Source organism: Crassostrea angulata, chromosome 4 (genome assembly GCF_025612915.1).
Source record: "Crassostrea angulata isolate pt1a10 chromosome 4, ASM2561291v2, whole genome shotgun sequence".
NCBI classification, from domain to species: domain Eukaryota; kingdom Metazoa; phylum Mollusca; class Bivalvia; order Ostreida; family Ostreidae; genus Magallana; species Magallana angulata.
The window spans coordinates 23,742,111-23,748,975 of NC_069114.1; positions in this window are offsets into that span (position 1 = coordinate 23,742,111).

Below are 6,865 nucleotides of genomic sequence, written 5' to 3' on the forward strand. Positions count from 1 at the left end.
ACCATTGTATACATGGAAGGCTGTGCAATATTTGTCCTTTGGGATTAATTAACCTTCCACAGGAAGAAAATCCTAAGCTTTATCTCTATCTGTCACATTGAGATTAATTACTGCACTGCCTGTGTCTGCAAATGAACTTTGTTTTGAAGTTAAGGTCAATTTTGAATGATGTGTAGTATTGTGTACATTCTTTGAAATATGGATTTAAAATATAATATTCATATTTTATTTTGGTTAAAATACTGTACACAATGATTTATAATAATTTATTGAATAGAGGCAAAGCCTAGGTATCATTGCATTGGTCTCAATTCTTTGTTTTTTTAACAAATTTTATTTCATCCCATGTTAACCCACTTTATCCCGTGGATATAACTCATTGGATATTTTTGTGATATCCCACAGTTGTGACTTTACAATGGGATTTGCCTAGGCATAATGAAGTAAAATAATGTAGATTTTATAAACAGTATAAACATTGATTGCGGTGTATAAAACATGGGATAAATAGAATCTCATATGATTTGTAGTATAATATGATTTTTATCCAACTTGTGTGTTTTATTCCCTCACTAAGGCTCAAGAAAAAAACACTTTAATTGTTGGATGAAAATCATATCCAACTACAAATCACTAGATCCTATATATTCCAGTTCTTTACATCTTCTACCGGGCATTTATTTTTCATCATTGTTAATATAAAGAGGATGGAATTCAAAGTTTTTTTCACTTCTCTATATTAATTGTCAAAGCGGGGCCCTTCCTGACTGGTCAGTTTTCTAGTTTACCAATAATATTGGTCCAATATATCCTCTGAAATGATTATTTGATACAGAAAGTTCCTCAGCCATTTTGGTACACTGTATCATTAATTTTTGCAAAATTTCTCTTAAAAAATTAGGCAAAATTAGACTAAGTTTAAGGGGATGTGCAGGCATCTTGTAAATTTGAAGATATGAATGTAAACATTTCTTGAACTGCCTTTTTTCTGCCCCAAACTGTTGGCAAAAGATAGAAAAGAAATAAATATGAGATTCTAAATGTTGTTTTTCATGCAAACTATGCATACCATTTTAATCACTTAAAATTAATTTGATACATAATACATGTATAATAAAAAGCCCAAGGCATTCACTTAATGATTACTCATCCACAACATTGTACATGTATAATTAAAATATAACAAATTCCGTATTGGAAAAAAAGATATAAAAAACAAACAAAAGGATTAGTTTCTTTTCCACAGTCAAAGAAAGTGGACGCACAAGTATGTAAGTTTTCAGGAATCGTCGACACGAATAATTTGGGAGTTAAATGTCTATAACCTCGAAATGTTATTAGCTTAAACAAGCCTTGATATAACTCAAATGTTTTTACTTAATTTTAAAGTAATTTTTAAGTAAAAGAACATGCATGCATATTTCTACTAACAAAAAAAAACTTTCTGAAAATTTAGGTTCACGAGGGTTCATGAAATAAATCGAAAAATAATTATGTTTCAAATGTTAATGCATATATTTTAATGCAGTTATATTCATTAAATTATATCATTATATTAGTATACTAGCAATAAGAACAGAAAATGTTGTGCATGTAGCAGAAATCAATTACGACAAATTCAAATATATACACATTTGTACTATAGGTATGATGTTATTGGTATCTCAACATACATTTTTAAAGTATATATGCCGTTTTGAACGGCATTTTTGCAATGTTGAAAAATGGGCCCAAATTTTGTCAGCATGACTAAATATATGAAAAAGAACTTTACAGAAAATTTTGGAATTTTTTGATAAACATTAACGAGGTACTAGCCATTTTTTGAAAATGAATAACGGCGATTTACCTATGCATATTCATAAACAATTAAAGCTTGAGGTGGATTTGCACAGTGCGCGGGAATAGAAAAGCAGCATGGTGAACGAGGTGATACGACAGGTTTGTTAACAACAATTGCTTGAATTCATATAAACAATTTTTTGTGCTGCGAACAGAAAATAATATCAGATATGGTTATCTGTATTTTATGTGGATGGTTGCGTAACGGTTTCAATAACAATCGATGAGAGCTCTTAGTTTTATAATACATTTCAATAAGAATTTGGCAATAAATATTTATTTGAAGTAAGACTAATTTTTATGTGCAGTATAGTATGGATAAAACATAGATAATCGATTACAAAGCTCACAGGGACGAGGCATCATCTGTATGATGTCACCTTTATCATAATCTTGGATATTCATGGATACTGTTTTGACACAAAGATAATTTGATAATGATATGTTCATATAATACAATATTGCAAGATACAATGTTTATCAATACAATAATATAAAATACAAGATTGCATCCTATGATACAGTGCTGCTATCCTGAAAGTTGACAAGGATAGGATAGGATGCAGGATACATGGTAGATATATAATAGTTATAATCCTATCCTATCCTGCATCCTGTAGCCAATCAGATTTGAGTTGGTTGAACAATGTATTTTCAATGTCAATTTAATACGTTTTACAAGTTAAACCATTTAAGGGGGCTGAGGGGTGGCTGCCATTTTAGACACTATTGATCTCCTTTAGAAGAAGAGCTCCATATAAAGATAATGGAAAATGATAAAATTTTATATCAAAATATATGACATTTTTCTTTATCAAGTAGTAGTTGATAGCTTCAGAAATTGCATATAAAATTTTCAAATAAATCTGATGGTTTTATATTATATTAAATTTGGACCCCCCAGCCTCCTTAAGAATAATTATTATATCAAGAACGCGGTGCATAACATTGATGCGCGCTAAAATGTCGGCGCTACATCTTTGTCAATTCGTACGCAAGTACGGAGTTACTGCGAGAATTCGATGCAACATTTGACAACATCAGAAATAGATTTCTGTTTTTACTTCATTCACCCCTGCGAATGTTATTGTCATTTAAATTTTAGACCACGTGGTTTTATTTGACCCTTTCAGTTTCGCAGTAAAAAGTCGTTCCTCGTGTTCATAGTCTTTTTCATAGAATCTAGGTACTTGTAGTCAAATATAAAATCTAGACGTTTATTGATTTTTTATTTAAACTTTATCTTCATTAATCGGTGGATAAAATGTGTTATAGAAATGAATGTGACAATACAAAAAAAAATAGTTTTTTCTGCTGTTGCAACAATTAATATGCTTATTAGAGATCCTCCTAAAGGTTTATTTTTGATCCGCGCCTGGCCTAGTAATAGCATCAATAGTGAAACAGACTATACTATTTTATGCAGAATGTTCCTTGAAAATGGCTCGATATACTAAGTTTTTATGCAAAACAGACACCCATTATTTTTTTTAAAAACATGGTTTTGCACACAACAAGCTTCAAACATGGCTATGATTTTATTAAGCAACCAATGTTTATATTTTCAACCACTCTACACGTGGTTGAACACGAACGATAAATCTGTTCTGAATATCATCGTTTAATTCAAATAACCGCTAGATGGTGAAATAAAACATACATCCAACACGAATTTCATGTTTTAACATAAATCAAAGTAGGATATGATAAGAAAACGACTATTACTTACGTATTTTGAGAATATTATCCGAACTCTTATATTTCCGCTCGAAATTTCACAGGAACTGAACAAATCTCGGTGAAGTCTCGTGAACTTTCATCCGAGCACCTCTGGATTTATTATATACTTAGCAACGAAAAAGAAAACATTCCGAACACATTCGCAGGGGTGTCATTTAAAGTCTGCAAAGTAATAAAAGCTTGAATTTATAAACGACCAATTCGGCATTTTAAAAGATAAGCACGTACACAAGAAACAGACATTGCTTCACGTTTCATATAATTTCTTCGATGCCCAATAACAGGGACGCATATTTCTGTCCGATATTAACCTGAACATATCGAATTAATAAATGTTAGCTAGCTATAAATGTTTAAGACTTTATACTTTAAAAATAACTCCCGATTGGTTTAACTATAAAAGATATAAACTTTCTTAAGGAATTATTGATTTCAAGATCGTGTTTAGAATTTTCACCAAACGAATCGCTTGAATAATGATAATTACGCCATAAGAAGGTCCAGATGCATCATTCATACAAGTGTGGTGAAGATAGGGCAAGTAATAACTTAGATACAGGACCTGCAACAAAAACTAACCGGGTCCGGACGCCGACGCCGGGGGTATAGCACACGGGCCCTGGAAGTTATTGTTAATATATTGCATGTGCATGTATAAAAAAGTAAGGGTAGGACACTCTTTTTGGGACGAAATCGGGTTTGACGAAGTCTGGGCGTTCCTCAAACGAAATTTCGCGATAAATTGTTCAAGTATACTTTACTTACGACATATGTATACATTCGTTCCGCTCCAATGCTGTTATGTCGAAGAAAAAGGTGTTTTTATACATCCAAGTGCCTAAGAATTTCGCTAGACTGGTTTACATCCGGTTTAATCGCAGTGAATCGAAAGATAAGTTCTGATTGGTTAATAATAAAATAAATCTGCTCGTCAATAAGGTGGCGAAACTGATAACAATTTATGGTGAGTATGTATCAAATGTTTGAAAGGAGTTATGCATATAGATACTGGGTAGTTTGGCCTTTCAACAATGAAATGCGAGAATAATGAAGAAGATTGACAAATATCGATAAGAAATTAAAGAATTTATTTCATTATTGACCAATCAGAACTTACCTTTCGATTTACCTTTCGATTCACTGCGATTAAACCGGATGTAAACCAGTCTAGCGAAATTCTTAGGCACTTGGATGTATAAAAACACTTTTTTCTTCGACATAACAGCATTGGAGCGGAACGAATGTATACATATGTCGTAAGTAAAGTATACTTGAACGATTTATCGCGAAATTTCGTTTGAGGAACGCCCAGACTTCGTCAAACCCGATTTCGTCCCAAAAAGAGTGTCCTACCCTTACTTTTTTATACATGCACATGCAATATATTTACAACTAGAGCAGAGCTCGTGGCAAAGCCACGAGTAGGTCTTCCGTTGTTGCTGCGAGATGAAAATTTATATGATTTGGGGTTAAACGATTATAATGACTAATGACTAAAATTTCACTTCTGCTTTTGTTATAAACACGTGTTGTGATTGAAAGCCTGTATAAAGACAGGAAGAAAATGTTTTAGGAAAACTATTTGTCGAACACAGTTTGTGTAATTGTTTTGAAAACTCTTTAAGGCCCTGTCACACCAGGTTGCGTTCCCAGGGCGTGTTCACGGCGTTTTCAAATTCATGGAATCGCCGTAGGATCGCAAGGAAAATTCAGAAAAAATCTACAATCTTATTTAAAAATTTTACAAGTGAAAATGTCACGGCATTCTGATGGCAAATGAGGCGTTCTTACAGAGTTCCTAACTACGTTTCCACTGAGTTCTACTTGGCGATTGACTGCCCTCTCGCTGGGTACATGTATCAGCCGAGCGCTCATGTCGTGCTAGGAGTTTTTACCGTGCGTCCACAGCGTGCTCTGCGCGCTGACTGCGTGCACATGCGCTGTTGAGGACTTTACGGCGCTGTCATGGCGAGCTTACTCAACTTCTACACCGTGTTTATCGGAACACAGAGCCACGGCGCGTACTTTTGCATGTTCAAAGTGCGCGCCGTCGCATGGCGTTCTAAAATGTTCTAGGCTAGGATATCCCACCGCGGCGAACGAAGATGCCGTTGCGTTGTTACGGCGCTTTAGAAGACCCTAGTTCGTTTACCATGGCGTTTTACATTATTCAATTACGCAGCGGGATCGCCGTGAGGACGCAGCTCCAGTGTGCCAGGGGTTTAAACAATGAGAAGTTTAATGGCGAGTTAAATTTTTCAGGGTAGCATGGATTGTTATATACATGTACTCATGATTCATGTAAGGAAATGCACGTAAAAACGTGCATAAAAAATACGTAACTTCTGTAAATAAATCTTTCTAATTTTTTGAAGATTATGTGCAAGTTTGAAATTGTTGCGTGCTGTCAAAAGAAAGTGTTGCAGTTCCTATGCTAATTTTCCCTAGAGGAGTTGCAGATAAAATAGAAAAATCAAAGTTACAGAATTCGATGTAAATCTTTTTTTCCATGCAACGTTGTAAATAAAGCAGTGTAGAATTTTATTTCGGAAGTTTGTATTAACTTATTTAAGACCATGAGATAAATTTAAAAATGGTTACACAGACAAATGTGGCAGAATTCCCGCTATATAAAAGGGGAATCCTCGTCATTGTGAAAAAATGCCTCCTTGAAACAAAATTAATTTAATCTTAACGTTTAGAGTAAGACAATTTCTTGAAAACTGCCATTTCCGATTTTTGTTTCAAGGAGGCATATTTTTAATAAATCTGACTTTTGGAAAAAATCATTAATACCTTTGAAATCTAAAAACGACGTATAAAATTTCCCCCTATTATTTCATGCCTAGATTAGTCTAGTGGTATCGCAGATAGAATAGTTTATAACCGTGACTTGTATTTTTGACTGGGTTCGAATCCCGAAAAAGTTATGACGTCGCGCACGGTGTTGGTGTTAAAATGTCCTTTCAGGGTGCGCGCACAGTATTTGAGTATTTTTAAAAACAAAAATTTGGACTTATGTAATTTTATATACCGATCTGTTCGAATGAAAACGGACTTCAACAAAACATGTAATAAAATGTAGGAATTTTTTTTTATATTTCATAAATCAGTGTTAAAACCTGAAAATTTTTCTAGAAATGGCATGTAGATAGGTAACACTTTTTGGGTACATATCTCAAATAAACTACATTATCTCGGTGAACTTTCATTTTGGGAGGGAAATTTTTGGTGGACTAATTATTTTGATAATGTAACAGATATACGTCATAACGTTTTTGAC